Source organism: Lissotriton vulgaris, unplaced genomic scaffold (genome assembly GCF_964263255.1).
Source record: "Lissotriton vulgaris unplaced genomic scaffold, aLisVul1.2 SCAFFOLD_721, whole genome shotgun sequence".
NCBI lineage: Eukaryota > Metazoa > Chordata > Amphibia > Caudata > Salamandridae > Lissotriton > Lissotriton vulgaris.
In genome coordinates, this window is record NW_028246456.1 from 615362 (window position 1) to 637051 (window position 21690).

Below are 21690 nucleotides of genomic sequence, written 5' to 3' on the forward strand. Positions count from 1 at the left end.
GCACTGGCTCCCCGTCAGCAAGAGGATCATGTTCAGGCTGCTCACCCAGGCACACAAAGCACTCCACAACATGGGCCCCAAATACCTTAAAAACCGCCTCTCGTTCTACATCCCCACACGCCAGCTACGCTCCACCAGCCTCGCCCTCGCCACCGTCCCACGGATTCGTAGAACCACCACCAGAGGAAGATCGTTCTCCTACCTGGCAGCCAAGACATGGAACTCCCTCCCCGCACACCTATGACTGACCAAGGACCATCTCACCTTCAAAAAACACCTCAAGACCTGGTTATTCTAGCAATAGCGGCACCGCCCCCCCTCCCTACAGCGCCTTGAGACCCTCATGGGTGAGTAGCGCGCTCTATAAATGATTGATTGATTGATTCCTAGGTATGGGACAGGTGTTGTAACGTTGGCACTGCAGCATAAGTGTGGTATATGGCACAGCATCTGGCCCAAGTCGAGGTCTTTGCTGGGGGTGTTTGTGTAATGGTGATCGCTCCAGTGGACTTCATTGTCTGTGTCATTTCACAGGCATTATACACTTGTATATGGAATGCTGGAGCGCATAAGGTGTAACAGGTCGAAGCCTTATATAATACTTATAACTACTGCTTTACAATACGGTACAGCGCCTGATATGCTGTCCATAGTATTTACTACTTTAATTATTATATAATACATTAGGATTCATTATTGTCTTTCATTATATAAGGAAAATATATTTAAGTGATGCTTTATATTGTATCAGAGTGTGTATGTGTTGCCATTTTTATCTAGAGGTAAGTCACCAGCCCCATTAGTCAAGAAAAGGGCAGCACCCAGGCTAATGTGCTGCATAGGTATATGCATATTAGGTCTCAAAGGCGAGACGGACTGCATTGCAAATGCTTGTTCTGAGAGGTTGCAACTCTACGATGTGACTGTGCACTGCATACCATTACAGTCCTGGACATTCTTTTTTTCGTGCCTTGCACGCGGCCCCGCACCCTGCATGTCCCTTTGTCACGTTTGGGTGATTCTCCAGCAGCACTTGGCATGCTTGGATTTTTAAAGCAGATTATGTTGCTGGTTACCATCAGAGAAAGGGCGTGACGAGCCCCCAGAGTTACCGGAAGCAAGTGTCCTGGGAGACCTCAATGTCCTCGCTCCGCTACGAGACACGATTCCACTTCCATTTTATCTCCCGAATAGTTGTAACTGTTAGATATGCAAAGTTAACATTGCTCTTGAGGGAATTGAACTTTTTAATATCAAATTAAACGGAAGTTCACCGCCTTTATAGTTCCTTCTCTAGTTCTTGCTGTTCCACGTATTTTGCCTTCTGTAGCGTACGACCAGCCTGTGCGGTGACGAAATTAAACGGAAGTTCACCGCCTTTATAGTTCCTTCTCTAGTTCTTGCTGTTCCACGTATTTTGCCTTCTGTAGCGTACGACCAGCCTGTGCGGTGACGTAATTTTAAATATTTGCATACCCATACTGCTCTTGCGCTGCAACATATGTAGTGCAGGTTTTTTCCCTCACGTTCAAATTTTGGGGGGGGGAAGGAATACATTCATGTTGAAGGTAAAGTACTATAAGTGTAATACTCACAGTTTTTAGTAAAAAAATAGGCACCCTTAGTGAGGAAGTGTTTGAAAATTAAACGTTATATACTGCTGTGTTAACATTTCAGTTCGTGCTCGCTTCGGCAGCACATATACTAAAATTGGAACGATACAGAGAAGATTAGCATGGCCCCTGCGCAAGGATGACACGCAAATTCGTGAAGCGTTCCATATTTTGCTCCAAGGCTCACGATATTGATCAGCAATTAATTAGCACTATATAACGGAGATACTTAAGGGCCCTCTGATATGATCACCCGCTCCATCGCATTTTAACAATAGAAGAGCTACAACTTTCCTTTTAAAATATTTGTGCATATTATTGTGACACTGGCATAGACGAGATATTAAGTAAGAATATACATTGTGCAGTGCTTTCATGACTGATACTGTGTTTTTTTTAATTCGACAAATAGTTGGCCGACTGTCACCAACGTGAAATTTATTTTTATATTCTCATCGGTGTGGTTTTAGCCTTTTAGGTACTAAAATTGACGCAGTTTGTTTTCAGAGGCGGGAGTTTGCAGCTGTTCTGCTTCTACTAATGATGATGCAGCCCTGGAGTGAATCCTTGCCATGTTCAGTGTTTGTGCGCCCCTGGGACCCACAGAGCTTCGTGTGATTCCTCTTCTCGGTTTTACCTTTAAATCCATCTTCACTTTCCAGCCTGGTATTTTAAGCCACTTCTTATAATACAAGTCACAGGAAGCCAGGACTGCCTGAAGGTTCAATGAAGACATGACTCATTGTCATTTATGAATATATCATTTATAATAACAAATAAGATGAGCTATTACTTTATTTGCACCCGCTGTAGGATGCACCGATGAGCTAGACTTTGTTTCCACACACAAAACACTTCTCAAGTAGGCCACGTGAAAGGCTCAAACTCTTTCATCCAAGCGCTCAAAGGGATTACTTTGCTACCTGTTAGCTTATATGTTTCGGCGCCTTATTATTGCAACTAGAATACAATAGACTTGTGGTGCACTGGTGACCAGTATATACCATGTGGGCACACCGAGAGTACAATGCTGAGATGTATTGTGACCTGGGCAGAGGGCACTAGGACCCTGGACCAGACTGGTTGGTGTGGTGTCCGGGGACTGGGCCTCGCACGTGGACACTCTGTACACACACAGAGACAGCAGGTACACAGAATAGCGGTATGCCGGAAAGACCCCGAGCGGTCTTCCGCTTCTTTATTATATACCCCGGAGCAAGCCCGCCCCGGGGGTGTGGGGATGCATGTGAATATCGATACAAAGTATGGAGGAGGCCGGGTGGCTCTCTACAGTTGGGAGGGGGGCAAGGAACCGGACACCACCTCCCGTCAAGGGGTGGGGGAGGGGCAGAACCCAACAAGAGGGCAAGAGGCTGGACGCATGGCGGGCGCAGCGCACACAGAATAAAGATCGTTATGAATAATCTATCGGACTCCTGAAGTGTCCCGATAGGACAACTGTCGGCGAAGGTTTGTGGAGGAGGATCGCGCATGTGTCCAGTGCCCCAGGAGTGAAGAACTACGGAGCCAGGAGCCCACCCTGGTCCAAGTGACGGAGCAGAGTCACGGCGAGGGAGCCCACCCCAGCCGCAACAGGACCAGCATGGGAGAAAAGAAGAAATCATCCGGCCGTAACAGAAAGCCGGTAAGTAGACCCTGACGTCCCAAGATACGAGAGAGAGAGAATTGAAAGAAATCTCGCGAGAAGACAGCAGCCATCTTGCAGTCAGGCAAATCGGCCAATCATGTCGCGGAAGACCCAGCGGCCATCTTTAAGTCAGGCAGGAACTGAAAGGGACCCGCGAGCTTGATCGACTTGGGCGGCTATTTTGGAACCAGGCATTTTCAGCCAATCAGGAGCTGGAGAGGCCTGGCGGTCATTTTAAGGTCAGGAAAGAAATTAGAATACAAGGAAAAAGGTGCACAAAAAAAAAGAAATAAGGGCAAAAGAAGAAGAAAAGTGTGTTAATAAAAAGAGACAATAAGAAAGGAAAGGAAAACCGAATAACAGTTTAAAGTCCGGAGACACAGAAAACAAGACAAAAAAAGTCCGGAAACAGCAGAAGCAAAGTCTAAAGAAGAAGAAAAGCTGCGCAAAAACAAAGAGACAATGAGGAAGAAAGTAAAGAAAACACAGAAAAACATAAAAAAGTGCGAAAAGAAGGAAAGCTACACAGAAGTGAAAAAGAAAACAAAAGAAAACGGAATAAAAGAAAGAAGTGCCACAGGTCCACAATGACTGAACAAGCGAGTGACAAACCCAGCGCTCAGTAGCATTGACCCCTTCCATTCAACCTATCTGAACCACAAGTAGGCATCAGATGGGAGCGAAGGGTTCGCAAGTTCAAAAGATACATTCGTGCCACGTATTTGACTGACGCTAAGCAGTTGGCTCTATTTTTAAACCTCGTAGGGGATGAAGTAGACGACCTACTATTGACATTTCCTGATGACCAAACGGCAACATACAAAGGGCTAATGAAGTGCCTCTCAGACAGATTTAATCCGCAAAGAAACATTGACTTTGAGAAATACACCTTCGCAATTGCATTTCAGCGCACATCGAGTCCCTTGATGATTTTGCAACAAGACTGCGCAAATTGGTCACACATTACGAATTGGACACGTTCGACAAAGAACAAGCAATTCGCCTGCGCATCATTGAGGGATGTCGGTCAATGGAATTCCGCACACGAATTCTGAAAGAACCGACCTAGCTGTAGAAAATTCTAACGATGGCCAGGGCAGAAGCGAGGGTGATGGGGCAAGCAAAGCAGATGGAGCAAGGTAAGGAAAGGGGAATAGAACAAGCGAACCGCATGGTCCGAAGCAGCCGCATGAACAACTGGAAGAAAGAGAACAATGAGCAACTGCCAAGAAAACAACATGAAAAAACATGTTACAGATGCGGACTTGAGTTCCCACACGGCTCAAGCCCCGCAATGGGTCAGACATGCAGAAAATGCAACAGGAGCAATCACTTTGCAAGAGCGTGTCTGGGCACACAATTCGGAAGTGAGCGAGGACGACCTGGTAGACCGTGGATGACGACAAACCGATATGCCAGGCACATGGAAACGGCTAACCGCAGCTCGTCAGCTGAATCTGATAGAGAAGCTGTGCAAGAGGACATGGAACGACTATACTTTATGTCAGACGTTGCTTCTGCAGAAGAAGACAAAGGGCGAGAAAGCATTCATCTAATAGAGAAACATCAAGTAAAAAAGACAGCGACCGTGAACATAGATGTGGGACAACACACGTTTTGTGTTGACAGCGGCGCCACATGCAACATCATGTGTGTACCAGAATATGAAAAGATGGAAACAAAGCCGGCGCTAGTGCCATCCACGGTTGACGTGGGGATCAAAAAAACTAGTGATCAACTTGGGAAAATTTACAGAGACACTGATATACAAAGACCGATCAAGCAATGAAGACATACATGTACTGAAGGGTGAATTTCCAGCACCATGTTTACTGAGTAACGTCACGGCGCAGGTGATGGGCCTCCTCGCAATGACATACCACATGTCAGAAAAGAAGAACATCCTGCGAGATTATCCAGGAATCCTACATGGACTAGGAAAACTAAAAGGATGACAAATAACACTGCACATCAATGAAGCAGTGAAACCAGTAGCTCAACATCACAGACGAGTACTGATACACCTGCAACCGCAAGTAGAGGAGGAAATACAAATGTTGCTACATCAGGACATTATAGAGCCGGCAGACGGACCGACACCATAGGTGTCACCAATAGTGGCAGTCCCAAAGAAGAACACGTCCAAAATTTGCATCTGTGTCGATATGAGGATACCGAACACAGCAATTACTTGGGAAAGACACCCTGGAAAACACCTCAACTACATGATCAGCTGCCTAACTGGCACGTGCCGATTCTCAAAGCTGGACCCGTGCAAAGGATATCATCAGCTAGAGCTTGACCCACAGTCAAGGTACATTACGACATTCTCCACACACATGGCTCTATTTCGCTACAAGCGGCAGAAATATTTCAAGAAACAATACGGCAAGTCATAAGGCCGGTAAAAAACAGCCTCAACTACAGTGACAACATTCTGGTATTTGGTCGAACAGATGATGAGCAGGACAAAGCATTGCAGGACGGATGCTCCCAGCTGGAACAAGCAGGTCTAACACCGGTAAGCACAACATTGAGAGAACTGACAAAGCAAGGCCAGACATTTATGTGGACAGAAGACTGCAACAAAGCGTTTGAGGCCATCAGACATGCAGTGATAGCAGCAGACTATCTTGCGTACTTCGATCCCCTGCTATGCACAGAATTGACGGTGGACGCCAGCCCGGTGGGACTAGGAGCGATCCTGGCACAACATAGGCCAGGTAAAGAGTCTCCAAGAAATATAGTGGCATACGCAATCAAAAGCTTGCCCGACATTGAGAGGGCATGCTCACAGCCGGAAAAAGAAAGCCTCGCAGAAGTATGGGCATGTGAGCACTATCACATCTTCATATATTGGAAACTGTTCACCATTGTAACGGATCAGGCCCTAGTAACGATCTCTGGAAATCCTAACGCGAAAATACCATCCAGAATCGAGAGATTGGGCGTAAGGCTGATGGACTACAACTTCAAGATCGTGCCCAAACCAGGGAAAGAACACAATCCCAGGGCTGGACAACATGGTGGAGGCCACCGCCACAAACTGCCACATCTGCCAAACGACGGGGCAGCCAGCAAAACCAGAACAGTTACAAATATCAGAGCTCCTGCGGGCAGTGTGGACCGAACTGGCAACAGACTTCTACGGGCCTCTGGAAACTACCTGCTCGTGATAATTGATAAATTCTCCAGGTTTCCCATCATGTGAGAAGTATTGTCAACATCAGCAAGCGCAACACTGCCAACTCTGGACGACGTATTTGCGGCATGGTGTTCCACACAAACACTAAAAACAGACAATGGTCCGCCACTCTCATGGGAAGAATTTCGAAGATTTATGGACTATTTAGGGATCCATCACAGGAAAATAACACCTCTGTGGCCACAAGCAAATGGCATGGTGGAAAGATTCATGGGGAACATAAAGAAGGCTGTCCTAAGAGCAAAGCTGGCGCAGATATCAATAGGGCAGGCTCTGGGTCAAGCACTAAGAGACTATCGGAACAACCCTCACAGCTCCACAGGACGGTGTCCCGCCGAGCTAGTGCTGGGCAGATCAAGCAGGACAAGGCTACCGCAGCTGGAAGCAACAACAACTTGTCGCAACAGGAGACGCAGGCATGAGACTGGATGAGGATGAGCAGATGGACAAAGGAGAAACACGTCAAAGAATACAGTGCAAAAGACCAAAGAGACTGATTGAAGAGATGTAATGAGTACTCACTCACTCACTCTCTCTCTCTCTCCAACTATTCAACTGCAACAAAGGGGGAGATGTCGTGACCTGGGCACAGGGCACTAGGACCCTGTATCCGACTGGTGGGGAGGGGAGCAAGGAACCGGACACCACTTCCAGTCAAGGGGTAATTAAAATTAAGTTAAAATTCCATAAATACCGCCACTTCCGGTCAAGGGGTGGGGGACGGGCAGGATCCAACAAGAGGGCAAGAGGCTGGACGCATGGCAGGCGCAGCGCACACAGAATAAAGATCGTTATGAATAATCTATCGGACTCTTGTCTACCTGAAGTGTCCCGATACGACAAGATGTATGTTATTAGCGGTTCATATTCAAATCCCTGTATTGCACCCTTCACAGGCACACATACAACCAGTGAAGTCACCACTCCCACACTGCAAAGGTCTCGCATCTAACTGATGCTGGCCATGGGTGGCTTAAGCACACATCAGCTGGAAAGATGAGTGATGCCGAGTGAGCCTGTAGGCCTCACTCTAGTGACAAGTGAACAAGAATTTGCAATGCAATAGGTATCTCAATTGCGAGATTTTGTGCTATAAGCACTGTAAATGACAATGCCTTTTATTTACGTGTCTAAAAACAACACATAAATAAAAGGCATTGTCATTTACAAAACCAATAGGTCAAAATTTCCAAAATACGAGACCTATTGCATAGCAGGTGCTGGTTTTAAAGGTTAATTATGGATATTTAAAGACAAAATGTAATCAACCAAAATATGTATGGAGAAATGAGGCTAACATTTATTCAATACCTATCGTGATCTTGTGACGCAACGTGAGTTTTTAAAAAAAATTCTGAAAACAATATGGAGACTTATGTGAGCAAGGCTCGGGTTGAGCCAAAGTAAGTAGTCTTTTTGTGTCATTCACTGATGCTTAAATAGCAACTCCTCGGTTGTCAGGGCCTGTTTTCATGCATGCTGTAAGAGAGACCTACTTTATGGGTTTACGCAGAATTAGCTGAACCCATTTACCAGAAAAATATCTGGTTTAGCCAACAAAAATTGATCTACCTTCAACTTTGAGTCCTCCTGCCAAGCGGCGTCAGTGCTCCTTCAACATAGGCGACAATCCTGCTCTTAATATGTAGTAGTACTTCAAAGAAGACGAGAAGGCACTCATTAAGATGTAGTTACAGGAGTTACAACATGTTTCAGCATCAGCATCTTTCTCAAGCATGGCAAGCCCCACTTCCCCTCGACCATGATCAATACAACACAGTAAAAGCAAGACATACTTTACGGACAACATATTTACTTTTCAATATGGCGATAAAACACATTTATAACCTAACTTAAAATGTTTCATTTCGTGAATCAAAATTTGTCAGAAATAATCATTGCGGTATAAAACTAAATTTGCACTGCTTGCATTTGCCACATCTTTCAAAGCCTTTCCTTTGTGATAACCAATTATCAGTTTGTTTTCCAAAATAGCGGTGTACTGGCCTATCCTTCAACGAGGCAGCTTTATGGGCTTGATTTTAAAGTTGCTACCAGTTATTGCATCATTCGTCAGCATCTTCTAATGCGGACTTACAGCCTATCTAACTATGTGTGCACCTCTACGTTGAAAGTGGTAATGAATCTCACTCTGCATGTCAGATTGTACGACCCTACTTTGCTTAGGCAAGAGCTGCTATGTCCTCAATCTTTTTTATCAGCTCTCATGGGTCCCATCAATGTTCTGTGGAAATAACATCAGACGTATAGGTTATATTTTCCTTTTCCCTCACACAACTGTAGTTACACCTGGCACTTAAAAATGAAATGTGTATTGCTCGCCGTCTCCTTCCTAAAAGGGGAAATCTAAATTTTCCAATGCACAACCTGTATCCTGATGTCTAGGAACTCAATCTCACATTTGCTGATCTTGTTTGTAAAACAGAGATTGACATCAGGCTTATTTAACCTGTGGATAAATTCTTCCATTTACTAGTGTCTAAACAATGTCTCCTCCCACCAACATTTACACAGCTTTACAATACAGGGTGTTAGGAGGTCATTAGGCATATAGAATACAAACACAGTTGTATCGTTTTGGGCAATCTATTGGACTTCAAGTAAGGGTGATCTTAGTTCACAAAGGTTGAAGTGAGTAGATTTTTTAAACTGAAATGAACTTATAGAACTAGGATTAATTCTACGCTTGAGCTCTTCCAGCACAGCGAGAATTCACGGCACCACAGCAGAACGTATTTTCACTAAGTATTTAAGGGTACACCATTAAATGGCACACCAAAAGACCCCTCCTGTTACCTCCAAAAAGTCTCAAACAGTGGGATTGCTAAGAGGTCTTCAGAAGCCACTCCCCCCTTTCTCCACCACTCTGCAAATGCACCTTCTGGCACACTACGGGTTGGGGGATGCAGTCCACTTTACTCCTGAGGGACTTTGGAGGCCAAGAAGCCCTCCTGATACTGCCTGTAAGTCCTACGCAGCGGAATTCCTCAGCGCTGGTCGGAGGCCCAGCACCCTTTCTGCACCACTCTGCAAACGCAACAACTAGTTAAAGAAGCATTTGCAATGTAATAGGTCTCACATTTGTAAGAGTTGGAGGTATTGGCCTTGTAAATGTAAAGTAAATGTTTTTTACTCATGTTTTTTGGAGTGAAGCGTATGTACGTTGGGTGTAGTGGAATTATGTGGTATGTTGTGCAGTGAAATGATGTGGATAGACTTTGATGTGGATAGAAGGTATGTGGTATTTAGTGTATAGGAATTATGCAGAGTGGGATTATGTGTTATGGAGAGGAATTATGGTAGTCTGTGTTGTGGAGTGGTAACCTCAGGTTTAGTCTTCCTCGTTTCCATAGAAGCTAAACTATAAATTCAAGGAGTACAAAACCAGAGAAATTCGGGCATTATAGTTAGTTGAGCTAACTATAACTCGCGCCCCCGCAATGCACTTCTGATGTCACATATTACATCACTCATGACATGGTCTCATTCTTACTCTGACTCACTCACTTAGACTCACTCATTCTCATTCAGTCCAACTTAGGGAAACTCAATCTCATTCATTATAACTCGGCCCCACTCATTCTCCCTCAATCATCCTCACTGAGTCACCTAGTCTCATTAGTTTCCACTTAATTGCTCCCACTTTGATTCACTTTCCCACTCATTCTCCGGCTCAGTCTCGCTCACTCTGTCCTTCATTCTCTGACTTATTCAGACTGTGACTCACCCACACTTACTCACTCAGCCTCTCATTCTCAGTAAGCCTCGGTCACACTCATTTTCACTCGTTCTCAGTCAATTACTTTTATTCAATCACACTGACTCACCTAGTCTCAATTATTCCTACTCAGCCCCACTCATTCAGACTCACTGACAAAATCAGTTTCACCAATTCTCACTCAGAGTGTGTAAGACTCACTGAGTTTTACACACATTAACATTCACTGTCATTCTCCCTCACAGTAACACCCACTGCTATTCTCCCTCACAGTTACACTCACTATCAGGCTCCCTCACAGTTACATTCACTGTCATTCTCCCTTATAGTAACACTCAAGGTCATTCTCCCAGACTCACTATCATTCATCCTGGTCTCACTCTTCCTATCGCTCATTCTCACTGACTTCCTCCACTGATTCTCTCACTTTTACACCACACGCTCTCCCTCACAAATACACTAATCAACAAACACACACTTACTCATATGCACAGCACATAACAATTTTAAGCTTTTTTGTTTTGTTTTCTTACCTTGGGCTTTTCAGCTTCCGACGCGGAGCCTGGAACCTGATCAATTGCAGCGACAGGCTGATTGATGTGAAGCCGTGGGCACTGCAGGGCTTAATCTTGCAGTGCTCATGTCTACCTTTAGCAGGGATGCTTAGCGTGTCACAAATGGGGAAGGTACAGAGGCGTGCCAAGGCCATGAATGGGACCAACCCTGGTGATCTCACTCTGAAGGTTGTTGCAGACATTTTGTGCGCTTGTGCCACCCATCAGACTGATTGTTGCTGGACCCAAAGGAGTTCGGCATTCCTTTTTTTCCTTTTACCAAGAATGAATAATAGATTATTCTTTATCCTTCGTATATTAAAAACAAGCAGACCAGAAAACAAATGGGGCTTAGCCCCAAGGCCCATTAACAGGAGCTGCCAATAATTTGTTCACAGAATCACCTTGTCTGTGGTGAAGAAAATGTATAGCTCCTTTAGGGTGAATGCCTGTAATTCACAGATTCTAGCTGAAGTGAGAACTAGCAGGAGTTCAGTTTTCCATGAATTTCTTTTAGATGTGTTCTGTAAATGGGTTAGAAAGAAGCAACGTGAGCTAGCTCAACAAAGTGTTCCACTCCCATGGAACTGGAGGATGCCTCGCCAGAGTAAAGGCCCTAAAAAGCGCTTCCATCGAATGGTTTATAATCCTCCATGAGAATAAGGATAAGGATGAGTATTCCATCCTCCACAACTTTAAAATTGCAGCCCAGTGGAACAGGAACAACCTATGGAGACCACTCCTGACAAGCTCAAGCAAGTATAGTAACACTTAATTGCACAACGGCTGTGTTATGGGCCCTTTCTTTGTACCACTTTCAGAATTTCTTCCACATAGCAGTAATATTGATTGGTAACCAACAGGCAAACGGGCGCTCAGCAAAGTATAGGGCAAGATACTTCAATAGTCAAGGTGCTACTAGGGGGCAAAGTGTGGTTACCAAACACCACCCACCTCGATCCCCCCTAAGTGAATCGTAAAGCATGCACAGTTCTCCCCGAGCACTCCTTAATATAATATCTGTAAAAATTAAACAATAAAAGTGATTTCTGTGACTGTGTCACTTTGATTGAATAAGTTTTACAGATATTATATTAAAGAGTGCTCGGGGAGAACTGTGTATTCTTCCACATAGCGTTGTAGGTCTCAGTTTTGTATGCCCACATCTGCGCTAAGATGTCTCTGCAGCCTGAAGGGATATCTAGGTGGCCATACTCCAGGTGGGCAGGAACAACACCATCAAGCCCAATGACTGGCAAGCATGTTGGAGTATCTTTCCGTTGTGTCTGGAGAGGAGCTTTGGATTGTTCATCAAATGAACCAGTGGATATGCTGACAGCCTCATGAGGTTGTATCATCAAAACTTGAGGTCATGCTAGTGCAACCAGGATCAGGGAACAGACATTTGCTTTTGCTTTCCTCAGCATTGTGGGAACGAGGGAAAACATCAGAAAGGTATAAGTGAAGACATTCAACAAGGTTATTTAAAAAGTTTTGTTCTCGGAATCTGGTTGATAGAACATGTTGACTTAATACTGGAATATCTTCTTCAGGGAGGCAAATAGGATGATTATTGGCTGACCCGCTCTCGAAAGATGCATCCTACTTGGTCATGATGAAGTTCCTTTTTGTGGCAAAGGGGAAGGTCATCTTCTTGGTCATTTTAGCATCTTGGAAGATGATACTTAGCGATATCCACTTTCTTGGCGATGGCAGAGTACCACATAATTTGTGCCTCCTCTGATAGTGAATGGAACTTCGTTCCTCCTGGTCTTGAAATCGAATATATTAAAGTTGTATTGCCCATCCTGATCAACACCGCTTGTTTTGCTAGCTTTGGAAGGCACTATCGAAGGGCCAACCCATTGACCCATAGCTCTAGAGCGTTCATATTGAGTTTTTGTCGGCCACTTAACGCAGGCCACCTGTGGCTAGCTCTTGCAAGTGGAACCCCACCTTCCACTGATGCCATCTGTCATATTGTTAGAGAAAGACTGTGACCGAAGACCGGCTCCAAGGTTTGAAGAGAACCTCCACCACAGAAAGGCTTGTTTGATCGTTCTGGGACTTGCAGTTGTTCTGTGCATCAGTCGCTTGCTTACATTGGTGGTTTAGCTCCTGTTGAATAGGCTCATCCGGAGCCTGCAGACAGGAATCAGGCTAATGAAAGACTACATAAGATTGAAGTGGTGCCAGTTCGGACCAGCACGGTGTGCTTGCAGCAAAATGCTCATACAATGGTCAGATATTTTGTCACTCTTAGGCTTTTCCCAGTTGACTGTACAGGATTGCCCTTAGAACTGCAGTCTTGCTATATGAGGGATGGAAGACTTCAGTGGCCTGGTTGCTGCAGGCAGCTGAAGAGGTAAAAGCCTCTTCCTTTGACAAGCTAGTTGTTCGAGTACAGATATTCTTGGCGATCCGGTCTTCAAAGAAAGACAGTCACTGGCTCCAAGCTCTTTGTGTAAATCTACCTTGAATTTGTAGTGATGCCCCACCACAGACAATTGGAGGCATGGTCTGTTGTGGATGTACTGGGGCGGGAAAATATGCATCCTGAAGGGCCGGGGAGAATAGGTTCTCCCCTTCCTGAAGCATCATAAGGACTTCTAGGAAGGGGTACCATGGGGATGAATAGTTTCTTCAGGAACTTATTCAGCTTCCAAACACCGAGAATTGTTCTCCACTTGCCCAATTCTTTCTTAATCAGCAATAATCTAGAGTTGAAGTATTGGCTTATCTGGTTCCCGAGGGCAATCTCTATGGCTCCTTTTTGGATGCGTAGAAAATCTCTTGATGTAGCTCCCACAATTGCAGAGGATTATTTTTTTTGCACAGATGGGTGGCTATTTAAGTTTTTTTAGACAATTGCGTGGTTACTTAAAACCATTGCAAAAATATACAAAATAATACATGGTAAGTTAAAAATCATTGATAAAATCTTTCAATTACATTTTTTTCAAAAATGACAGATAAAAGGAAATCAAATAGTCGTAACTTTAAAATTAGGGATGCTATTGCAAAAAACATTTCAATTCGTATATCTGCCAATAAGTAACCAATCCGCCCCGACGGCGTGGAGGTTAGTATAACCATTTGATAGTAATTTATACATATTCATGATACAACATAAAATTCATGGTGAGACACAGTTAGTTTCAAATGGTAAAATCTTTAGTGTCAATATAAAATATTTCTAGTAGTAGGAGGCAAGCGGAGGTCATGGTTTTGAGGTTGAAAGAAAACTCAGACATTAACAAAAAAACAGTAAAACTGCAGTTATGGTTGTGGATTAAAAACGAATAACAAATAAATTATGCAAGTTATGGTAAGGACAGAAACTCATAACCCGCACACTAGTCATGAAAACGAACTCGCTTGCCAAATGCAATTATGACCTCACAATATTTGTTAGAATAAATAACATTACCAAACAGGGAAATGTAATTAAATAACACATACTCAAACCAATAAAAATAAGTACATTGATAGTTATCAGCTCAATAATAAGGGTAATGTGGTATGAAACCGAACCAGTAGGATTAAATATGGATTTTGCAATTACATCTACTACATGAAGATTGAGGTCCTGAATAATGCATTTGTTCTCATTACTCGCAGGTGGAAATCCTCGGAACCCCCACCGCTCGCTGCCTGGTGTTGCTCAATGCTCACTTGGGGACAGGCTAAAAATGTTGTGTTATACAGGGAAGATAATCTGGGACTGAGGAAACACCCTATTGCCACTTATTGGGACACCATCATACTTTAACTTCAGTCTCACTGTCCGCATGATACCAATAGCAGCACTGACCAGGCGAAGAGCGGTACAGACACTACCCAGACGCAATGATGTACAGCGGCCGTTTAAAGTATGCAAGCTCCCAATCGGATTCAATAGTACGTTAGTTATGGTTGAGCCGTGCAGATGACTGTCAATGTTTGAAATTTCAGGTTATCACTTTTGTTCTCTTATTATTCATTTACATGTTTCTGTAAACTGAACCGGTTATTGATTATCTCAATGGAAACTTTGTCGCCACCACCTTGTTGTCCTTTTCACAAGTAGTAATGAAGGGGGGTTTAATACACGCATCAATGTGTTTTGGAGGGAGGGGAGGTAGGGGGGGGGGGGCGGGAAATATGACCAGAGTGGAAGTTGGTCTTTGTCCATGGTATTCCTTTATATCGGGGGGTAAAAAAAATAAACCTCAATAAAGTGATCGATAAATAATAAAAAAAGACTATTGAATGTGTTTTGGAAGTTATGGTTTACATGGCTGTCATGCAAGTTATGGACTTCTTGTGAATTAACTCCACTGTAGCGGTGGTTTTTTTCATTAACTAAGTTTTGTTTTTTATACCTAATTAAAGCTAATCATAACGTAACTAACTTTAGTTATTTTCAGTGGAAATATACTGTATATTTTACAGAGGCACTGATAGTGCCTTTGTGTGTTATGGTCAAGTTAGAGTTTCTTTTGAAAATAATTTTTTGTTTTCCTAATAACTTTGGAGTCATCTGAAAAATCTATACAAATTCTTTCAGAAAAATGAACTCATCTGTTTTGGCATGGCACATTTCAAGCAGATCAATAGGAGGTAGCAAAAGAAAGGCAGTGTAAATAAAAAAGAAATGAATGTTCTCATTTTAATTCCAGTAATGTTAAATGTTATAGTACAGTCACTTCTTCCCACAGGGATACTGCCAATACTGCTCACACAAAGGTCTGCTCGAGCTCTCGTAACCGCTATAATAAGGTACATTACCCTTGATAGTTACAGTGTTAGGGAAAACATAGTGCACAGAGGAATTTTCTCCATGATACTCCTCCATTTCCCATACAGTTCCTTTAGCGTGTGAATCTACTTCCTCATCAGGGTAACAAGCTCTATTTAACTGAAAGTTTAGTCTTCCCACATCAGCATAAGTAATGTTAGCAACTTCAGAGGCCTATAACAATGCAAACTAGGCTCTACAGGAGCCATTGTGTGAAAACAGCAAAGGAATAAAAGTCGTTCCTCCCTTTTTCTGATAAGCTGGCATCATTCCACACACCCAATAGTTGGTAAGGTTTGTAGCGTTATGGGTGTGATGCAAAACTTGAATGAACGTATTGTTGAGATAAGTCAGTCTATGCTTCTGCTCGTGATAAGGAAGAGTAAAATGGTAGTGTTCAATGGGACAGGATTAGTAGCAGTCAGTTTTTGAGTAGGAGCTACTCTATCTACAACCAATGTTCTAGCAATGAGAACAACAATCAAAAAGTGAGTCCAATAATGAAAATACTCTTTCGATCACAAACTCTTGCAGCAGTATCCTTCTTCTCCTTAGGCATGTTCATCTCGTCGTTGAACACAAAACAGATGGTGCCCTAAGGTCCTGGACGTTGGCTTCTTCACTGAGGTTGAGACGAGCAGTCACTAAAAGGCTACCCCCCTTTGAAGTCAGTCTTTAACCACCCAAGACAGTGGCTCAAACAGTCTTTTCCAGCAACAAAGTGTCTTTCTTCCGGGGTCGCAGCGGATATCTAGATGTACTAGGAATCGTGTGGTCCGGGAAGACTTCCTCAGATTCTTCAGGTGACACAGCTTGTCCTTTCTCTGTGGCCAGGATGTCGTGGTGATCTGCCAACACAGCTGGGCTCACTAGGTCTTGCAACACCTTCCGGCATTGTGTTGCGTGCATCCAATTCTTCCGGTTGGTCACTCGAACCGCAGTCCTGGTAGCCAAAAGCACATGCTCAGGGCCATCTGTGTGCTAGGGAGCTGGCTCTCTGGAAGGACTTTGTGACGACAAAGTCACTAGGGCGCAAGCAGTGACCCTCACCCTGTGATCTGTCTGGAAGAGTCTCCCGAACCTGTTGCTAAATAGAAGACAAACTGTCACTTAACTGAGACAAATAGTCATTCACCAATACATGGGGTACATCATGTATAGGGCGTGGTTGCAGAATCCCCCCAAATATTCATTGGCATTCCAAAAACCACCCCATACGGTGTGAGGCCAGATCTTGTATATGGTATCGATCTAATGGATAGCAATGCCAAGGGTAGTGCATCAGGCCATTTCAAAGATGTGGAACCCTATATTTTGGCCAGTTTTAGTTTAAGGGTAGAGTTGTAACGTTGCACTAGTCCTGCTGATTGTGGGTGAAAAGCAGCATGAAACTTCTGCTTAGTTCCCAATCCTTTTATAATATACTCAACAATTTGCCCAGTGAAATTGGGACCGTCGTCACTCCACAAAACTCGACAAATGCCATATCTGGATAAAAACTCCTTTAGAAGTGCCTTTGCTGTAGTAAGAGCTGTATTAGCTTTCGGGACGTATGCCTCCACCTATTTACTGAATGCACAAACCACTACCAGAACATACTTCAGATTATTACAGCGTTCAAGCTGGATATAATCCATTGGCAGAACCTCAAAAGGTGCAGTAGGTATTGCAAACCCTCCTGCTGGAGTTTGTGTTCCTTTTAGAAATGGAATTTCTGGTTGGCTGAGGCTCGCGCCAAAGCCAGGCAGAAACCACCACTCTAGTCAGGGGGGAAACACACACTGTTGATAACCCCTGCTCACCCGCTTTGTAGCATGGCACGAGCAGACAGGCTTATCCCCAAGGCAATGTGTAAAGTGTTTGCACAAACACCCACAATAACACTGTTAAACACCACAAATTGACACCACACAGGTGGTCATAAGAAATAAAGTTTCTTTATATAGTATAGGTGAGATCATAAATGACCCAAAATGCACAAACATAAATTACTCCTTCATTAGAAATGGTCTCTTGAAAATCGTTCACTTTGGTAATGTTCTTGATAGAAATTAACGTGCCTGGTTCTGCAAGTCTCTAAACCAATGTAAACCATCTGTTCCAGACGTCTGAAAGGCTTATCCTAAAACCAAGGTTGTTTACTTAGACTGTGCTGTTCTAAAGGCTAAGCACGCAGTGGTGAAATATATGTGCCCCCTAACTTGTCGTCAACACAAGCTCCGATGACAAGGCCCTGGTACTGCAGCTAGTCTGCAGGGCCGGGGTGGGCCATATGCGTGGGTTAAAGAAAGAAAAGGAGAGCCCTCAGCACTTGGTGCAGTCAGTTGAAGCAATATGCCCCCGGTATACTTTTAGGTGACCCAGGTTGTTTTGGAGCACAGACCCCGGTACTACCGCAATCAGTCTCTAAATTCAATGCATGGAGGCGGGAGGCGTGACTCCGGCCCCCCTTCGGCACAGCTGATCTCTAAACTCCGGCCCTGTTCAGCCAGCAACCCGCCCCCAGGCAACGCTACACACTCTGCGGACCCGGATTTCAGTCCGGTGGTTACCGGAGGTGTTTGGCCTCTTCCCGGCTCCTCCGGTCTTTTTTGGACGGCCACCCGAACTTTCAACGGCATCCTGTAGGACGCAGGTCTCGGCCAGCGAGAGAGAGCACACCCGCTCTCCCACTGTGCTTGATCCGCGTTGCTAGGCAATGTCTGGCCGTGGCTATTGCTGCAGCGTGATCTCCTCCTCGAGCCCGGGGCCATAGGCAGTGACGAGACACAGGAGGTTTGGAGCAGCTCCTGAGTTAGCACGTTGCAGCTGCTCAGAAGGAAGGGTTACTCGGTCCTGAGATTCAGCTGGTGGCGGTGAAATCTGGCAATACGTCTTGGGCAAGTGGAGGCACTGGTGAAAGGCTTGCAATTTTTTGTAGAGAACGGATAGAGCTAATGAGAATAGCAGCGCTTCCCGAGCCATGCTGCAACTCGCAAAGGTGGGGTCTAGGCTGTCCCTGGTCACACAGCACAACCCCACGGCCGTTCCAGGTTTCAGATAGCGCAGGGCTTCTCAGACCTCTCATAAAACACGCTGGGTACAAAACACACACACACAGCGCTGAGTAGATGATCCTTTGGAAAACTTTTGTATCCCTGAGTTTTCCTGAAACAGGAGGCCAGCTCTCATCAGGCCCTTGGAGACTTTTGGACACAGCAAAATACCTTCTTCAAGCAGGTGGGGGGACACAGCAAAGTCCCCCTTATCCTCTTCCTCACTGCAGGTCAGCCCCAGAACACACAGCAAGGGCAGTCCTCCTCAGTCTCTTCAGCTGATCTTCTTGGCAGGGATTCCTCTTGATTGCAGAAGTAGTCTAATTTTACTGGGGTTTCAGCTCTTACTTTATTACCCCAAAAGTCATTGTTCTTACATGTGTGAGGGGGTCCAGGATCCAGTCCAAACCATTTATAGGTGCCCTCTGCCAGGGCATGTCTTCTTTGTGAGTGTGGGCCAGGGCTATCAGAAGCACTGCAGGAGGTGAAGCCAGCATTGTGGAAGGCAGGCACAGCCATATTCAGACCCAGGTGCTACTCCTCCCCACATCTCTACATGTAGATGGGTCTATTCAGCCTAGTGCGGACTCACCCAGCCTCCTGGAGCCATTCCCAGCACCGGTCACTCACAAACCAGACAGTCAATACTCAAACAGCCAGTCACACAGGAAAATAGCCACTTTCTGAAAGTCCTATTTTCAAACACGGAATTTAAAAACCATCTTTCTTAAAAAATGCATTATCAAATTCTGAGTTCAGGGATACCAGACTCCAGCTTCTGATCTTGCTCCTATGGGGAGATATGCAGGTACACATGGGACACAGCATCCCCCATTCTATCCTATGGGCAAGATGGCCTTTCAATAGTGAAAAACGAAATTGGCAGTATTTCACTATAGGGACATGTCTCCCACACTCGTACATGTCCTACCCTTCACATACACTGCACCCTGCCCAGAGGGGTACCTTGGGCCTACCATAGGGGTGTCCAATGTGTAAGAAAAGGGAAGGGTCAGGCCTGGTCAGTGTCAGTGTGTACACTGACCACGACAACATGGCAGGTCACAGACTGCGCAAAGGCATCGCAGTGGCAGGCCTGAGACACCATTTTAGGGCTACTCAGGTGTGTGGCACAATCAGTGCCACAGACCCAGCAGTACCATTTGAATTACCAGCCCTGGCACACTCAGTGCCCTTTACTAGGGACTTTACAGGTAAAACAAATTTGCCAATCATGGATAACCAATCACAGTCATAATTTACAGGGAGAGCATATGCACTTTAGCACTGATCAGCAGTGGTAAAGTGCCCAGAGTCCTATTTCCAACAACCACAGGTCAGGAAAAACAAGGGAGGAAGAAGCAAAATGTTTGGGGATAATCCTGCAAAAAGGGCCATTTCTAACAGTTCCTTTTCCAAGAGTATACTGAAGACAAATCAGACAGGACTGTACTAGTTTCTTAGCTGTACTGACAATCTCTGAATGATCCCAAACATGCATACGTTGCTTTGCTATTGAGGATGTTCCAACATGTGCCAGCTCTTGTGGCATGTGAATCATAGGATGTAAATAGGCTGAGGGTACCTTCCATTTTGTCATTTCTTTATTCCTCCAACAGCCCTCATCTTCCAATGCTCCCTCCTTGGTCTAATTCGACAGAGGCAGATTGTTGCATGTCCAGCACCTCTTGTCTGGCATCATGCCAAAATTCAGCCTGTGACTTAACTACAAACATAGATGTAGTACTTTGTTGTATTGCAGTCTCACAAGCTGTGTGGTCTGCAAAGGCATTTCCTTTTCCCATTTTATCAGACACTTTATTGTGTGTACTACACTTAACAAGTGCCACTTTCTTAGGATACGTCAAAGCAGTGAGATTATGTACTAATTCCCCATGCACCATTTGCGTCCCATGTGAAGTAAGAAAGTCTTTTTCCTTCGAGTTGCCCAAAATCATGAGCAACTCCAAATGCATATCGGCTATCGATGTAGATCCTAACAAGTAGATCTGTACTAAGCTCACATGCTCTCATCAGTACTATCAACTCGGCTGCTTGAGCCGACTTCTGTGGGATGCAAGCTTTCTCAACTACTGTCTGAAGTGTTGCAATTGCACAAGTAGCAGATGTAGTGCCATCAGGCAACTTCAGGCAAGACTCATCAACCCACAGTTCCCCTTCAATGTTAGAAAGAAGCATATCTTGTAGGTCAACACAACCCTTTGTTTTGTTCTTCAGTAAGGGATATACAGTCCTGTAGCTCTTGTGACTGAGAAGCTGGAAACATATTTTCAGTGTGATAGGAGGGGCCAAAAGTGTAAATTCATATCCTGTCAAACAGGCACTAGTCAAATGTTGTGTTTTCGTTTGATATCAACTGAAATAGGGTATTAGCACAAGCAATCTATGTGACAAGACTATTCTCTCACTTTGACGTATGGACACAGCTGTTGCTGCCTCCGCTCGAAAACCAGGCAGCGCACGAGCAACTGGATAAAGGTCAGCTGAGAAATATGCACAAAGATGCTGCTTATCACCGTGTGTCTGTACTAAAACAGAGAGCGCACAACTGTTTACCCTCTATGTACATGAGGGGAAGGCCTTAGTGTAGTCTGGGGTTTCTAATACTGGTGCAGAACTAAGAGCGTGACGTAACTGTTGAAAAGCATTCTGGCATTCAGTAGTCCATGGGAAAGGCATCTGAGTGCCTTTAGTCAAAAAAAGGGCCAAAGAAAAGATGTAATAATGTGTGAAAAACTAGGGATCCTCTGCCTACAAAAAAAAAAAGGTAAGGCCAATCAGTGCACGGACATTCTTCCAAGTGCGGGGTACAGGAATGTCTAAAATGATCTGAATGCGGTCTAGTGTGAGTGCACGTCCCCCCTTAGACAGGTGGTGACCTAAATAGGTAACCTGCTGTCTACAAAATAGTAATTTCTTTCTAGAGACTTTGTGATGATAGGGGGCAAAAAAAAGGAACAATAACAGGGTTCCTTCTTCACACTTGGTAAGGACGTCAGAGCGGCATCCTCATTGATAAGACAGGATCTCTCAACTAAGGGTGGGCGTAAAATCCGTTTCGCGGGCGAATTTGCGGATTTTCCGCGATTTCGCGA

General features: G+C 44.6%; 1 non-coding gene across 1 annotated transcript; it reads left to right on the top strand.

Annotated features, from left to right (window-relative positions):
• Positions 1-1680: 1680 nt before the first annotated feature.
• Positions 1681-1787, top strand: LOC147665955 (U6 spliceosomal RNA). The gene has a single exon (XR_015304945.1). It is a non-coding gene; the product is annotated as a U6 spliceosomal RNA (small nuclear RNA).
• Positions 1788-21690: the final 19903 nt, after the last annotated feature.